Source organism: Acomys minous, assembly GCF_964271855.1.
Source record: "Acomys minous genome assembly, chromosome: 10".
NCBI lineage: Eukaryota > Metazoa > Chordata > Mammalia > Rodentia > Muridae > Acomys > Acomys minous.
Window position 1 is genome coordinate 19,715,317 of NC_140491.1, and position 17,173 is coordinate 19,732,489.

Sequence of the window (17,173 nt, forward strand, 5' to 3'; positions counted from 1 at the left end):
AGCAGCCTTTTGTGGGGAGTCAAGGAAGCCTTGAGTGAATGTGTCAAGACTGGATGAAGTATACCCAGTGAATGTGGGCACTACCATGTCAAAGACCTCAGTGCCTCAGCACCATAAGAGTGGCAAAGACTTCCGAACCTAGGATAAAGTTCCAGTGAATGGCAAAGCCTTCCTCTGGTCTGAATGGGACTATTGACAGTTGAGAGTAAACCAAAACAAAGCAAACAAACAAAAACCTAGCCTCCGCAGCTTCCTTCCTACTGATTGCAACCTGAGGCTCCTGCCTCATAGAGGGGCATAGAGTTGCTAGCCCCTCCCTCTGTGCTGTACAAAAATAAACTTGCTGAGATTCTAGCCTTTTATAGTTAGTGCTGTTCTAGCAGAGCAAGCAGAGCCTACTGTACGAGCCCATCTTTTCTGTGGGTCTGTGTTTGTCCTTTTTACACTACCTTGTCACTCTAGTCAGGTCAAGTTCCTCCTGAGGGGACTAAGCAGCCTTCGATCAAGTCTCTTCTCCCTGCGGTGGAAGGGAGTGAGAAACAGATACTGAGAACTGACAGGCCTGGGTAGCTTTAAGTAGTTGTCATCATTTCGTAGCCAGTGGCCATCCACTGCCCTTTCATATGGCAGAGTGCTTAGCGTCAAGTCCACAAACTACTTCAGCATCAGGGAAGGAAACTTTGCTTCATGCTGATCAAGACACAGATTGGCCTTCTGGCTGCGTCCTATTTATGGTGATAGAGACTGTGTATGTGTGCGTTCTGCCCATCATCTGCCTCTGCCATCTGGGCTAATCCATTATCTTCTGCTCCCATCTGGTCTGAGAAGATGCTGAAGACCTTTATCAGAGATCCCAGGTATCTTTAAAAAGTATAGAGTATTTTCAGAGGATTTTTCAGCTCTCTAGGCATCGTGTGTCAACAGTGTAAGGAGTCCAACTAATTAAACTTAGTTTTATAACCATTGTTTCTTTCTGGCCTGGCATACAATACTAATGAAGATTTGCTTTTACACACGAGCTTAGACTGTCAAAATGAGGAAGTACATTTGCAAGATCAGTATGTTTTCAGAACTAGTAGTCATGAATACCAACCCAGCTTGAAACACATTGCATAAACTGAACTCTGACACTGAATAGTATTTTCTTAGCAATTTTCATTCCTTTACAAAACAAAGTAAAGATGTTAAGCCAGTTATAAACTATGATTGATATTTTTATAGCTTAATTAAACTATTTATTTATTGATTGATTGATTGATCATTATGGTCATCTTTCACATTGAATCTAATAGCCCTGTAATAACGCAGAATTGCAACCCCTTATAATCTTTCGGTGAATTAATAGTCTGGCATATATGCTATTAACCTGGAAGCTCCCATCACTGCGTTGTGTCTCTCTCCCATTCAGGCCTTCCTCAGAGGACAGACAGTAGTGCATCTGGAGGGCATTATACTTAAGATCTGGGGATAACAGGCCATTTCTACCTACAGTTTCTTAGCTAGCACTTGTAGCCATCCTTAACAGAAATGGAGGTTAGGCAATGTAGTCTGGCTGTTAAGTTCAAGAGGGGAAGGCAGATGGTTTGGTGAATTTAAAAACAGACTGCCAAACGATAATTCCTGCCACACACACCTGAACTTTGGTCCCAGCTTGTCTTCCCTTACACAGTCTTGCTTTAAATACCAGTCCATCATGGGTCCCAAACAGAAATGCTAGTCTTCATGTCAGTTTCATGGTCAACATCATAACCTACCTTGAATTGCTATGGCAAAGAAACCATGGATTGTAAAATTGCTAACAATTTATGGGTTTGATGTCCAAGATGGGGGTGTGAGTATGTTTGGGTTCTGTGGTTAAAGTCCTCTTCCTGAATTGAGACCTTCCATCTTGCTGTGTTCTCTCTTCCTGAATTGAGACCTTCCATCTTGCTGTGTTCTCTCTTCCTGAATTGAGACCTTCCATCTTGCTGCGTTCTTACTTTGTGGGAAGATAATTTCAAGTCTCTTCATTAGGGTTCCAGTCTCATGACCTAATTATTCTCCAGACACAGTATGTCCAAGCAGCAGCCCAGGGAAGCCTAGGATTTCAACAGAGGGATTTTGAGGACAGCACAAACAGTCCAGAGCATTCTCCCACAGCCCGTATCCTTCACAAATGTAAGTTATAGTCGTCCCTCCCCCTAACTGTCGGAATCCTTTATTTTTGCCTTATTTTTAAAGTCTCATATTATATCTGAGTATTATCCAAATTTGAAGTGAGTTGGGATATGTCACAGGTCAAATTTTCACTGAAATCAGTGAGAAACTGAAATAAGAGTAAGTGTACTTTCAAAATACTGTAGTGGAACAAACAACATGAAGCTCTATTCCAAATGGAGACAGAGTGATGGACAAATGACTGTCTTCATAAACCTAGAACCTACCGAGACAAGTCACGTTACATCTTAGGACTGTAAAACGTCTTTAGTTTGTGACTCTGCCCTCCGGATGAGACTGGTACAACTCACATTACCCTGAAGAGGATGTTTGCGGTGTAATAGAATTATGGTTCTCCCTGGGGATAATGGGCTCCTCCTGCCTTGGAATTGATAAGCAAAAAAAGTGTTGCTGTGTTGCCAGCAATGGTTGATCCTGATTACCAAGGGAGTATTAAACTTGATCCTGTGATTATGATCAGTAGCAAACTGGTAGGCAAGTATTCATGGCTCTTCAGAAATGATAGGAGTGGAAAATATCAGCAACTATTAAATGACCAGTTACTGAAATGAAAACCCTAAGTATAATAAGTATAATGGGTATTTCCTCACTTTGTTGTGAATAGACACCTTTATGTCAAATATCTTTGTTTTCTTCTCCTTTATCATAAGACAACTTTATATCACAGTGTAAATGTATTGTTTATTTTATATCAGATTTTAAATGTCAGTATACTGAGATTTAACATAACTCAGAGCCTTTTCCACTCCCTCTGGGGTAGGGGTTAGTGCCTTTCCGGTTCTACACAGGACACCCCGACTTTATTTGAAGATAAAGTGCAATGTGAGGAGATGAGTGTGAGTGCCAAGTTGACATGGGTAGATGTTTGAGGAGGAGATAATGTCCAGATGACATGAACGTTTGATCAGTAGACTCTATAAAGACTTGTCCTCCAAGTGTGTCTTAACCTTGTACATCCACCAAGATCTGAATTGAATCTCCCTGCCTGGTTTGAGGTACATTTGTCTTCTGGCCATGACTGGGACATCATCAACATGGGGCTGCTTAGCCTTCACAATCAATGAACTAGTACCTTTTAATACATTTCTTCTATATCTGTAGTATCTCTGTTTCCTGTTTCTTTGGAGAATTCTTATTAGTATAGTCAACATTCAGATGCATCACAGCAAATAACTCAGCAATGACAAGAAAAATTAGCATTTATTCTAATAATGCATATCTATAAGATATTAAAGTGACTGTGTTATAGAATGCTCATTTCCTGAGGGGTTGACTTGCTCATAGGAATGCTTAAGTATTGAACCTGTAGTTCATTTAGTCTACAAAGTAATTGTGTTGGAGCTGTTTTAAAAATTGTTGCTCCTTATTTTATATGTAACACAGTAAAATGCACCAATGCTAGGCATGCACCTTACCATGACATCACATAGGCAAAGAATCAATTACCACCAAAAGTCCACTATTGTTCCCAGAGCTTAACCAGTTTGTTCTCCCAAAATAACCTTCATCCTAACCCTCATTTCTATCTGCTAGTTTATCCTTGCACTTGTGTATCTTATAGGTAAACCATCTTCTTTGTGTGCCACTTTATGCTCGATTACTTCCTCTCAACTTTGGAGGATTTAATCCATGTCTGGGAATCCATTCTTTTGCTGTGCAGTGTTCCATGAAGTGACTTCCAGAACTTCTGTCCTTCCATTTTGTCTGCTGGTGGATGTAAGAACTCTCTTGTATATATACTGAGACTATTAACATACACTTAATCACTATGGCTAAGACATGCCCACTAGCACTGCAGCAGAGCCCTTGCTGCTCCACGTCCTCACTGCCATCAGCTCTTCTGGTTGGGTGGATTAATCTCTGTCTTAGTCACTATTCTGTTGCTGTGAAAAGAAACCATGACCAAGGCAAATCTTATAAAAGAGAACATTTAATTGGAGCCTTGCTCACCATTATCATCATGGAGGGGAACATGGTGTCATGCAAGCAGGAACAGTAGCTGACAGGTATGTCCTAATCCATAGGCAGAGAAAGACGCACAGAGGCACAGAGACAGAGGCAGTCTGGGCATGGTACAGGCTTTTGAAATCTCAACACCCCTCCCACATACTTCCTCCAACAAGGCTACACCTTCTAATCCTTTCAAATAGTGCCACTCTGTGGCGACCAAACATTCATATTCATGAGCCAATGGGGGCATTCTCATTTAAACCAACATAATCTCTCAATGTTTTCTCAGTTATCCTTGCTGGCTGACATGTTACTGTGCCTCTTCACATTCTTACTTATTGGATGAATACTCTCATTAGTTAGGCACTTGCTCAAGAGCATCTTAAATAACTGGTTGTCAGTCTTTCTTCTTCTACAGGGCCTTTATCAGATATATTCATTTAAATTTTTTCCCAGTCACTGGTTAGCTTCTTTTATTTCTTTATTTTGTTTTTTAAATTTTATTTTATTAATTTATTCTTATTACATCTCAATGGTTATCCCATCCCTTGTATCCTCCCATTTCTCCCTCCCATTTTCCCCTTACTCCCCTCCCCTATGACTGTTCCTGAGGGGGACTTCTCCCGCTTTGTATGCTCATAGGGTATCAAGTCTCTTCTTGGTAGCCTGCTATCCTTCCTCTGAGTGCTTCCAGGTCTCCCCATCCAGGGGACATGGTCAAATATGAGGCACCAGAGTACGTGTGAAAGTCATACCCCACTTACCACTCAACTGTGGAGAATGTCCTGTCTATTGGCTAGATCTGGGTAGGGGTTTAAAGTTTACTGTATGTATTGTCCTTGGCTGGAGCCATAGTTTGAGGAGGACCTCTGGGCCCAAATGTGCCTATCACTTCATATGGAAAAACAAGAAACCCAGAATAGCTAAAACAACCTTGTATAATAAAAGATCCTCTGGAGGAATCTCCATACCTGATCTCAAGCTGTACTATAAACCAACAGTAATTAAAACAGCATGGTACTGGCACAGCAACAGGCTGGTTGATCAGTGGAATTGAATCAAAGATATGAATCCATACACATATGGTCACTTGAGTTTTGACAAAGAAGCCAAATCTATTCAATGGAAAAAGGATAGCATCTTCAACAAATGGTGCTGGTCTAACTGGATGTCTATGTGTATTTTGTTTTGTTAAGTTAGTGTTTTCCTATTTAAAAAATATTTACTTTATTTAATGTGTATGAGTATTTAGCTTACATGAATATCTGTACACCATGTGTGTGCCTGGTGCCCATGAATGTCAGAGAGGGCATCAGAGCCCCAGGAACTGCAGTTACTCAGAGTTGCCATCATGTAGGTTCTAAAAACCAAACCCAGATCCTCTGTAAGAACAACAGATGCCATTAACCACTGAACACTCTTTCCAGCCTCCAGAATTAATTGTTTTTCAAAGCTACATTTGTTTTGCATGCTTGTTTGATGCAAGATCTCGCTACATAACCCAGGTCATTCTAAAACTTAGGATCATTTTTTCCTCATCCTGTCAAGTCCAAGAGCACATGATAGGGTTATTTCCATAAGCTGTGTTTGTTTCTTTCTTAACCCAGCTATCACACAAATAACTGTGATTCTTTTATATTTGTTTAATAATAAGCTTTACAACAATAACTGAACAGTTACTACTCTATTTTAAAAATGTATTTATTAAGTATAATGTATTCATCTTACATCCTGTTAATCCCCTCGCTTGTATCTTCCCATTTCCCCCCTCCCTCCCTCTCTCCCTCCCTCCCTCTCTCCCTCTTCTGCCTTATTCCCCTCCTCTAGACCGCTGATGGAGATGCATCCTCTTCTAAGCTAATTTGGCTTCCTTCCAGTATATATCCCAGAGATACTTTCACTTCGTAACTTTCCTGTTCCATCTCTCTCTCTCTCTTTATGCCTTCTGGAGCTCTCCTACCGCTCCATCCCCCACTTCTAACTCCTCCTCCCCTGGCTGGGAGGAAGTCCAGCCCTATTCTCTCCCCTGCTCAGGGACTGGCTGTAAGCTGCTTTATTGGCTTATTAGGGGACACGAAACAACATTGAGACAGGAGATTCTTCTCGGAACAAGGATTGCAACCAGCTATGGGAGGTAGGATGTACAGAGATCAGCATTTGGATTACACAATAACCTTATGCCTCCAAGCAGCTGCCTACTTTAATATTATTTTTTTGTTAGGTAACAGTTTTTAATTTTAATGAGGCATGTTATAAATTTTTATTTTACAACCAGCACTTTATGTGTCCTGTTTAACAAGTCATTACAAACCATAAAATTATGAATGTGCACTCTTACGGTTTTTCTAGAAGCTCAATCATGTTAGCACATATCAGTATAACCCATCTCAAATTAGTTTTTAATGGATTGAATGGGGTAAGAAACAAGGTGCAGTGTCTTCTTTTGATTCCTGTAGCTCTCTGGTAAGTTTTAAAATTAGGAAATATGAGATCTCCAACCTTGTTCCCTTTATTTATTAAATATTTGTTTATTTGTGTATATCTATGTCCATGTGACTGTGGGTCTATATGAGTGTATGTGCACATGTGTGAGAGTATACTGCCTATGTTCAGAAGCCAGCACAGCAATTGGGGCAGAAGCTTGGTGTGTAAGAGATCCGGCCTATTACATGTGTGTCGAGATCCAAACTCCAGTCCCTGTGATTGCTTAGCAATCTGTGCAGCCTCCCAGTTACTTATTTTGAGACATGTTTTTGTTTTGTAACCCTGGGTAGACTAAAACTCCCTATGTCTCCCAGGTTGGCATCAACCTGTGAGTAATTTTCCTGCTTCTGGGTCCTGAACATTGACATTATAGACATGTTCTGCCTTAGCAGCTCCAGTATTGTTACTCTTAAGATTCTGTATTACTTGGCCATGGCTGCTGGAAAGATACATAGATTAGCTGGGTTAAGCAATAGCCACTTATTTCCTATGGTTCCAGAAGTTGAACCTCCAAGTGTGTTAGCGAGTGTGTTTACTGGAGCCATCCTCTTTGGCTATGGTGGCCATTTTGCATATCCTCATGTGATATTTCCTGTCTACACTCACACGGAGTGCACATTCCTGATACCTCTTTCTGTCCAGATTTTCCCTTTCTTACCAGGGCACCAGTTACATTGCATCAGGGTCCATCATTAAAACATCATTTTAACGTACTCAACGCTTTCTAAAGTGCTTTCAAATATACTTTCTGAGGTATTGGATTTGGCTGAGGTTATTTATTTGGGAGGATTAAAGCCTAATCTGTGATTAGTTTACAGTTACCTTGGTTATTTGGAGTTCTTTGATATTTTGTATGTTCTGCCAAAATAATAGCTACTGGGGTTTTTATATGTATACATTTAAAACTACATTTCATCTATAGATAGCTTTGGCTAAGTCTGACATTTTAGCAATATTACCTGTCAAGACCTATCTTTCCATGTACTGTTGTGTTTAAATCCCTTTCATCAATGCCTTAGAGTTTTCAGGGTACAACATATCTTGCTCCCTTGATGAAATCAACTCTTAAGAATTTTAGTCTTTTTGATGCTGTTGTAAAGGAGATGATTTTTTAAACTTCCTTTCAGATTGTTCATTCCTCATGTACAGACTCAGTTGACTTTACATACAGGTGTATCTTCCCTCAGCTTTGCTGAATTAACCAACTCATTAGTCCCCACTGTGTCCCCACTACTGTCTCCCCCCCCCCCCCCGTTCCTTTCCATCTCTATTTCCGCCTCTCTTTTGTTCTTTCTCTTTGTCCCTCCCCCGTTTTTTCTCACCTTATTGTCTAGAATTTTTCAGCGTGAAATCAGAAAAGACTTGAAATAGATAATTTTGTTTCTTTTGAATTTGGCTGCCATTTTTCTTGCTTTTGTTGATTCACCTTTGCTATGGCTTCCATACTGCACTCTCAGGGTTGATTTTGACCATCAATTTGACTAGAACTAGAGTCAGCTAACAGAAATGGTCAGCCATATGATGGGTTTTGTCCATCAGCTTAGTTAAACTGTGACAACACATCATAAGTGTGGGTGGTGTCTACTAATGGTGGCTCAGATAAATGGAAGTCCAGGAAACAGAAACTTGCTTTTTCCCTGCTTGCCCTCACACCATGATGGCTGGTTCTCCTACATTAGACATCTTCCTGCTTCTGGTACCACTTCTGCCTTTATTTTTCCTTGACCCTAGAACACAGCTTGTTTGACCTTCCAATGTGGACTGAAGACCACTAACCTGCCAAGAATTCTCCAGGCCTTCAGTTCCAGACTAGAACTAGTGAGGTGTTCTGCCCCATGGATAGAGTCTTTGCCTTCTCAGTTGTAAAAGACAAACATTGTTGGATCACGTAGACCATATACTATAACCCAGTCTAATAAAGTTTATATTTGTTCTCCCCTAGATAAATCTAATGTCTGCAAAATGCAAGTAGTAAAAAGCAGGATTCTTTATATTGTTTCTGATATTTAAGAAAGTTTTGATATTCACTGTGACATGTTAGCTGCCTTATCTTATTCAGAGTTCATTAAGACACTTTTCTCCAGGTTTTCCTTTGTTGAAACTTTTGGGTATTGAAATGGTGGTGAACTTTATCAAATGTACTTTCTGCATCAAATGAGACATGTGTTTTTAAAAGTTACCTTCCTAAAGTAATACATTACAATGATTTACATATATAGAACCATGCTTATAACATGAGGCATGATACTTTCAATGTGCCATTGAGCTTTTGGTTTCTTTGGTTCTGTTTATAATCTGTTAAAATTTTTTGCATCAGTAGTCATGCACTGTTTTTCCTTTCTCCTGTCCCCCAGGCAGACATCTATACTCAAAAAGACTTGCAAATGTAGGCAAGCACTCTACCATTGACTGCATCCCAACCCAGTTTATTCTAATATTTGATGAGTGTGTGTGTTTGTGTGTGTGTGTGTGTGTGTGTGTGTGTGTGTGTGAGAGAGAGAGAGAGAGAGAGAGAGAGAGAGAGAGAGAGAGAGAGAGAGAGAGAGAGAGAAAGGAGAAGAGAGGGGGGAGAGATTGGTTGAAATTGTATATTGATATATTTTTGAGTTTTTAATATGAATGAGATTTTATATGCTGATAATCATTAACATTTTATTTTTAACAGTTTGATGTGCTCATACCCTTTACTAAAGACAAAAGAGAACATGCATGTGTTGGAATGGTTTTGCTTGTTTCTTTCCACATAAAGACCCAATCACTTCTGACCATTCAATATTGCAGGACATAGGACGTCTGCACTACTTCAGAGTTGAACAGTATTTTGATTTTGAAGTAGCCATTGCTGAGAATCCTGCTTCATCAAAGTACTAGTACAAAATGGCACAACTATCTTTATGACTATTTCAGAATTTTTTAAAAATCCAAATGAAAAATAATCCATTTACTGATTTTAAAAACATTTACTTTTCTTTTACGTGTATGAATGTATGTATATACACTGCATATACACCAAGTGCCTAAGCGTGCCAGACCCCTTGGAACTGGAGTTACAGACAACAGATGTAACATACCCTGTGTGTTCTTGGAACCAAACTCAGGTCCTTTGCAAGATTAGCATGTGTTCCTTAACTGCAGAGCAATGTCTCCACGCCCCATTTCATAGGTTTTTAAGTGAAACTAGATTCAGCTGGTGCTCAAACAGCAATTTTTCTAAACTAAATATTGTCAAGCAATGCAACTTAAGTCATACTAATCTGATGCATGTTGTTGAATGACAGGAAGAAAATATTAAAGGCATTTACTTCTGTAATTTGAAACTTTGTTCCTGTAAGAGCAGAAAACCTTGTGTGTACACTAAAGACACTGTAGTTCTTAACATGTGCTAACCTCGCATCTTACCAGAGGTGTTTCAGCGGGTGTTTTGGTCTCGGGTAGTGTGGTGACATGCACAGCGCAAAGTGCACATGCTGTGTGTTCAGAAACAAGGCTGAAATTGTATGACGCAATCTGGATGAGCGTTGGGACACCTTGGATTCCTTACATTATTTGGTTTTGGATTCAGTTTCAGTTGTTGTGCACTTAGAAACCTGTTATCCTCTAGTTCATGTGGGATCACAAGCCATAGCAAGAGAATCTAGAGGATGAAGTGTGGCCGATGAAGCCCAATGGCTTTATAGAAGATGGAGAAAAACGAAGATGTGTCCTGACTCTTGCCTCATGTGCCCTGTGCAAAGAGCGTTGCTGACTGCAGCCTTCAGCCTTAGACATCCAGAACTTTATTCCAAATAAACCTCTTTCTTTTGAACTGTCTTAGCAACAGAAGGGGCAGAAAACATAGGTTCCTTGTGTTTCCGCTAAAGAACAATAGGGAATTATTTTTAAGGTGATATTACGCACCTACAAAACATTCCCTAAGTGGCTTGTATTTCAAAACTACCAATTTAGCTATTCCTCCAGTCACATGACTTAGAACTTTTCTGCACACAGAAAAACTCCAGAAATAGTTTAGCTTTATGAGAGGCTGTAGAACTCTCAGTAACTATAGAATTTCAAAATGAACAGTAGGGAAGTATTTAGGAGGAAATGACTTGGTTCAGACAATAAGCTTACCTTTGCATTCTAAACGTGACTTTATTGCTACATGGTTTTTGTATGGGCTTCTTGTATGTTTTACTGAATCAACATTAAGATTTATTTATTTTTATGAGTATGTGGGTGTCTGTTTGTGCCATGTGTATGTGGGTGTGCTTGAAGGCCAGAAGAGGCATTGGATCTTGTGGATTTGGGAGTTACAGACAGTTGTGGGTCACCCAAAGTTATTATGATATGGGTACTGAAAACCAAAATTAAGTCATGGGGAAGAGTAACAAATGCTTTTAACACATGAGCTATCTCTCCAGCCCAGAATTTCAACTGTAAATCACTAACCTGACAGATATCATGAACTGCCTAGATGGTTTTGTTAGGATTTTTGGTTTTGGTTCAGGTTTGAGTTTGTTGGCTTTTTAAACCAAGAGCATTTCTTTCATGATTGAGACTGTCCCTTGACCATTTCATACCTTTGGTTTATGTATTCCACTTATTCTCTCCCCATCCTCTCTCCAACTGCTTCCCACCCCTGCCAGCATTCCCTTCCTCTTACAATTCCCTATGCAGTGCTCCTATCTCTGTGTGTATATGTGTGCATGTCTGTGTGTCCATGGGTATGTGCTATCCTTTGAGTACATAACCATGGATAATACATTCCCGCTTCCCAGAATCTAGCCAATAGTCATGCTCCATTAGTCCTTCTCCCACCCTACAGAACAGGACAGACGCTGATGATACCTAGAGATTTAGGAATTTGCTATGAAGATGCTCAATGAAAGCTGAGACCCTCTGGGGACTACACACAATGGAAGAAGTCCACCCATATTAAGGAGAGGGAACAGTAAGTTTATCACTTCCAATATGGCCTCTGGCTTTTTACCTCTGCCAGGTTATTACTATATAGATACGGGGGTTACTTTTTTTTTTTTTTTTTTTTTACCTTCATCTGTAATTATACCGAACCAGAAATGGCAGTATTAAAAATGTCTTAGTAATGAACCACTTCAGGGATACAATTAAAGAATAAAACTTGAAAATACTTTGAATGACCTGTGGGATTTAGGTGCCCAAATGTGAACAGCCCCTTTGGTTTTGGGCACGGCTCTAACACCTTTAAATGACCTGCTATAATGGTCTTTTATATACCTCCATTTTAGTCTTCATCTGTGTGGATGCAGCCACAGTAACCATGGTAAACTGTGATTATCTGTATGATCAGTTATTGCAGGAAGAAGTGCAGCATCAGCCCTGGCTAGTTTCTGTCTACTTAACAGACGTTAAAGTCATTTGAGAAGAGGAGACCTCAGTTAAGAAAGTACTCCTATCAGATTGGCCTGCTGGCAAGTCCATCGGGTGTTTTCTCGATTGACAATTGATACAGGAGGGCCAGCTCACTGAGGATGGTACCAACCCTGTGCCTGTGGCCCTGAGTGGTGGTATAAGAAAGCAGGCTGAGCAAGCCGCAGGAAGCAAGCCAGTAAGCAGCACTCCTCCATGGCTTCAGCATCAGTTCCTGACTCCAGCTTCCTAGTTCAGTTTCTGTCCTGTCACTTCCCTCAGTGATGGAGTGTGAAGTGTAAGGTAAAATTAACCGTTTCATCTACAAGTTGCTTTTGGCCATGGGTGTTTTATCACAGCAATAGAAACCTCTAACTAAGACAGGGCCCAAGTTAGGGCATGCAGTGTCTTCTCTAGATATTTGAACCTAGAAGTAATTTTCAGTGATTTAATTGTTAATTTAAAGGTGCAGGATCACGTGATGTGTCATTCTACCATGTTACACTGCAGCAAGACCGACTGCTGTGGAAAGCTACTGGGCTCCTTAAAACTCCATCTCAGCAGTTCCCAAAGCCTAGCTGCATTCTCTGCCTGTGGGCCCAGGCTTTGATTTGTATTCTCCAGTCTTACCTTTTTTTTAAAAAATAAATTGGGGCTAATTTTCATTAGTTGATTAAAATATAGCATGAAAATTCTCTCTTGGATTTTGCCATGTTCTTAAAGACTGAATTTTGGTATTGAGAAAGGAATGTTTCATGCCCGACTGTCTCCTGCTGAAAGCCTTTTATGGATAAATACTGTTTAATTTTAGTTTGAAGCCACCAAATACTATGAAATAATTACATAAACTTTTGTGGATTAAAAAATATCTTAATCCTTGAGACTTGATAGGCTGTGACTATATAAATGGGGAGGAGGTCCCCCTCAGTCACAGACCTAGGGGAGGGGAATAGGGTGTAAGCGAGAGGGAGGGAGGAACAGGAGGATACAAGGGACGAGCTAACAAGTGAGATATAATCAAAATTAATTAAATATAAAATTAAAAAAATAAAAAAATGAAAAAAATCTTAATCTTTACTAGAAGAAGGGTTTAAGAAGAAATAACTGGTTTTTGGGGTGGGCAAAATAGAGTATGTCAACCTTAGACCTACATTTAATATCTTGTAGGGAAGGTGGCTCTCCAGCTAAAATTACTCTTTTTCATGTGAACTGGAGATTGGCTGACTGATAGTTCTTAATTCAAGAAGGAGCAGTATAAAAAGGGATTGAAAAGCTATATGAAGTAGCAGTACTATCTTCAAAATATGTTTATGTTCTATAGAAGGACCTTCGTTTATTATTCACCTTTGAGTATTGAAAAATTTCTCAACTCATCAGATACATTCTGTCACAACAGAAGACTCATCTTAAGAATTTAGCAATTCATGAAGATCCATTTATAGTTCTGTATTTCTACTTCAGTGAGAGTTATACAGGGTGCTAGACAGGTATGCGCCCCACTTCTGAGTCAGCTGAGGGTCCCATTCAGTGATCTCCGGGATGTGAGGAGGAATCAAAACACTCCAGGAAAGTTTTAGAGACAAGTAAAGGAAGCTGGTATATACAGTTAAACTGAGGGCAAGTACCTGATCTCTAGAAATATATATTTCTTTGTGTGAAACTGGAAGATGTGTTGCTGGATGAGTTTAGGGGCTGCAGCTGTGATGCAGGCCAACAAGAACAGATGGTGAGAGGACAGGCCTGTGAGGATTTTCCATGGGCCAAAGGTCCTTGCAAAGGGCTGAGCCAGTAATGCCCTCCATGGTATCAAGAGGCTGGAGCCATGACATTGACTTCATCTTAAGGAAAAAAAATCCCAAATGTCTATGATGTCCAGGAAGAGACAGAAGAGGGTGGCCCAGGGAGGTCAAGACAGTTTCTGACTGTTACATTTCAGGTGAAACTTTTGTTCTCGTTGCCATGTTGATCAGTCCCAAGAGAGTCTAAAGCTCTCATTAGGTGCATGCAAGCAGTCAGAAGTGGGCACAGGGCAAGCTGGCTATCCCCAATTCCTGTTGCATGCTACATGATATTGTATTTCCAACAACTCAGAAGAGAATAAAAAGAAGTTGTAAAGTCAATTTACATCATTAACATCTTTGGCTAGTCTTTCTAATAAAAAACCAAGAAGTTTCACTGGTACAAAGGACCACATAGCGTTCCAGAATTTTCTTCTAGAGAGAATCGTTCTCTCATCTTTTACTAAATGAAGTACATCTACAGATAGCAGATGCTACTTAAACATTTTCATTTTATGAATGTTATCAAAAATGTAAAAATATAGATGTAATAGCATAATAACCACTTATAATATGAATCTTATCTCTCTAAAAGTTCACAATCTTCCTTGTGACTGAATTCAGAAAGAGATTTTAGGAGCCAAAATTACATGAGTCTATTGGTGTGGGGTCTTAACGGCCTTAGGAGAGAGACCTTGGTCATGCCAGTGCATTCAGAGGGAAGGCCAGGGTGAGAAGATCACTTTCCAGTCAAGACAAGAGTCATCCCAGGATCTAGGACTCCTGCTTGCAGCTGCCAGAGCTCTGAGAAGGTGAATTTCTGCACTTTCAGAGATCAGTCTATGACATTTTGAAGCACAGTTTGAACATACCCTTTATTCACAGCCTACACTCAACAATTGCATGCTGTGTTCTTCGTCTATGACAGCCTGTCCTTAACTCTCCTTTCCTCTTCCTCTCCCACCTCCCCTTTCTTCTTATAAAATCTATTTTGAGTGAGTTTTCTTTAGATATGTAGTCTCTTGTTGAACCTGCTCCAGTGGATGCCCCATTGTTGTTTTTTGTTTATTGTTTTTAAAATTTCTTTATGAAAGGTGAACAAATCTGATCACACTTATTCTGCCACAGATGGAAATGAAGTCCTGCACTCTGCTGAATTTTAAGACAACTTATGACATGACTTATTACCTACAGAGGTAACCATAAAAATATGGTCAAAACATATTTCTTTTTTTTGATAATTTTAAAATATATTTTATTAATTTATTTATATTACATCTCAATTGTTATCCCATCCTTTGTATCCTCTCATTCCTCCCTCCCTCCCCTTTTCCCCTTACTCCTCTCCCCTATAAGTATGATTGAGGGGGACCTCCTCCACCTGTATATGCTCATAAACCTTGGTATCATCGTGACTTCACTTCTGTTCTGCTTGCACACGTCAAGAGCTAAAACATATTTCTTAATAATACAACGGACATTTATCACTCTTGAAAACTAGGGAGTTGATTGTGAAAATTTTACGCCTGTGAGGGTAGAAATAACAACCTTAGTTGATCTTAAGAATGTTATTAGTTAGCAACAATGACAACAAAACCAATAGAGTTAAGTACCATTCAATTGGTCTATGAAGCATTATTGCTGAGGATCTGTATAACTTCGTCATTTTCTCTATAAAGTTTGGCAGGATGTTTTATTGTACATTTACTTTATGATAGTATCATTTTGTCCTTTCTAAAGCATGAGTTTGATGGACCATTAATTCATAGATTATATGAATTTTAGAAACATTTTGTCTGATTTAATGTAATATGAACTTTTCTCTCCTTATTTCAGCATTATATAGAGTCTAGAGGAAAGATTAATTAGAATTATTCATTTTAGAGGAACCAAAGGCAACTTTCTAGAAATCTGGTTTTCTTCCTTTTATTAGAGAAATTCCATTTTCACAGACTTTTATAATATTTAGGCCCCCACCTAATCAGTAAGTATCTAAAATACCACAGCTGGGGATACGGAGAGAAGATTCTTGGGAGGCTCCCTTATTGTCAATGAGGCAAAAGAGCCACAAATAAAGGGTCTGGAGAGCATAGGAGATCCTGTATCTCCTTTTAAGCCACTTCTGGCACTTTGAGCATAGAAGTTCCTTAGTGAACTGAGCACATCAAAACCTTCCCTTTACACTGCTGTGGCAGTGAGCACACACTCATCTAGGACCAACCAGAAAAAAAAATGAGTAATTCTCATGAATTACCATAGTAATTCAGCCAGGAGTTAGATTAGCACTATCTAGTTCCCCACTTTCATTGCATGTGGACCGAGTCAGAAAAGGTTGGCTGGAAGAATTGTACACTTAAATCTTGGAGTAAGGATTACATGATTTTTTTAAGTGCCTAGTGTAAGTGATATCAGCTTGAACTGAGAAGATCAGACAATTGGAGTGGGAAGGTATCACAACTTACTTTCCATGATGGTAAAGAAAGTTAAGAATCATAGTGGACCGGAGATACCGTTTTCTTTCTTCTTATTTTTTAAATAGAAAATATACTGTAGAAGGCTTAGATGAAGCTAGGCAGTGGTGGTGCACACCTTTAATCACAACACTTGGGAACCAGAGGCAGGTGTGTCTCTGAGTTCCAGAACAGCCTGGTCTACAGAGTGAGTTCCAGGACATCCAGGGCTACACAGAGAAACCTTGCCTTGGAGAGAGGGAGGGATGTGGGGAGGAGAGAGAGAGGAGAGGCAGAGACAGGAGACAGAAGAACGCTCCCAGGGAGCAGAACTGGACTCCAATGGAGGAATAATTTTTGTTTCCCAATGGTACCTAATTGGTTATATTTCAAAATTGGTAGACCAGTAGTACTATTTCTGTTCCCTTTTCCATTTTGAATGGAATTAACCTTTGTAGTTGATCTGTTTGTTTCTTTAAGTGAGAGAGCCTTATCTCAGTTATTCAGGCCTGTGGGTCAGGAAGAGCTACTCCATTTCACCGATCCCAAAGGCTCATTGAACCTGGACCTGATGATTTTAACAAGACAGTACAGACTTTGAGCTTATTCCACCACTAGGTGAGGCTTCTGGGATGCTTGGATGCAAGCTTGCATATTTTCTGTTGTAGACGATTTAAAGTGATAACTAAGAGGTATCCAGCCATAGATTATACAGTCACAATAGTATGAGACCATTCTCATCAAACCTGGAGTCAATTTGTGTACCTCCTGAATTTAAGCATGATACTTGCTTTTATCAATAAGACAATTAGGATAAGTAATTCAGCAGGAGGTTGCTTACTTGTCATTGGTGTCTCTGCATTCTTGCTTTTCTTCAGAACTACAGGCCACCCTGGGGAAGAGCATGGGATAGCATGTGCAGGATAA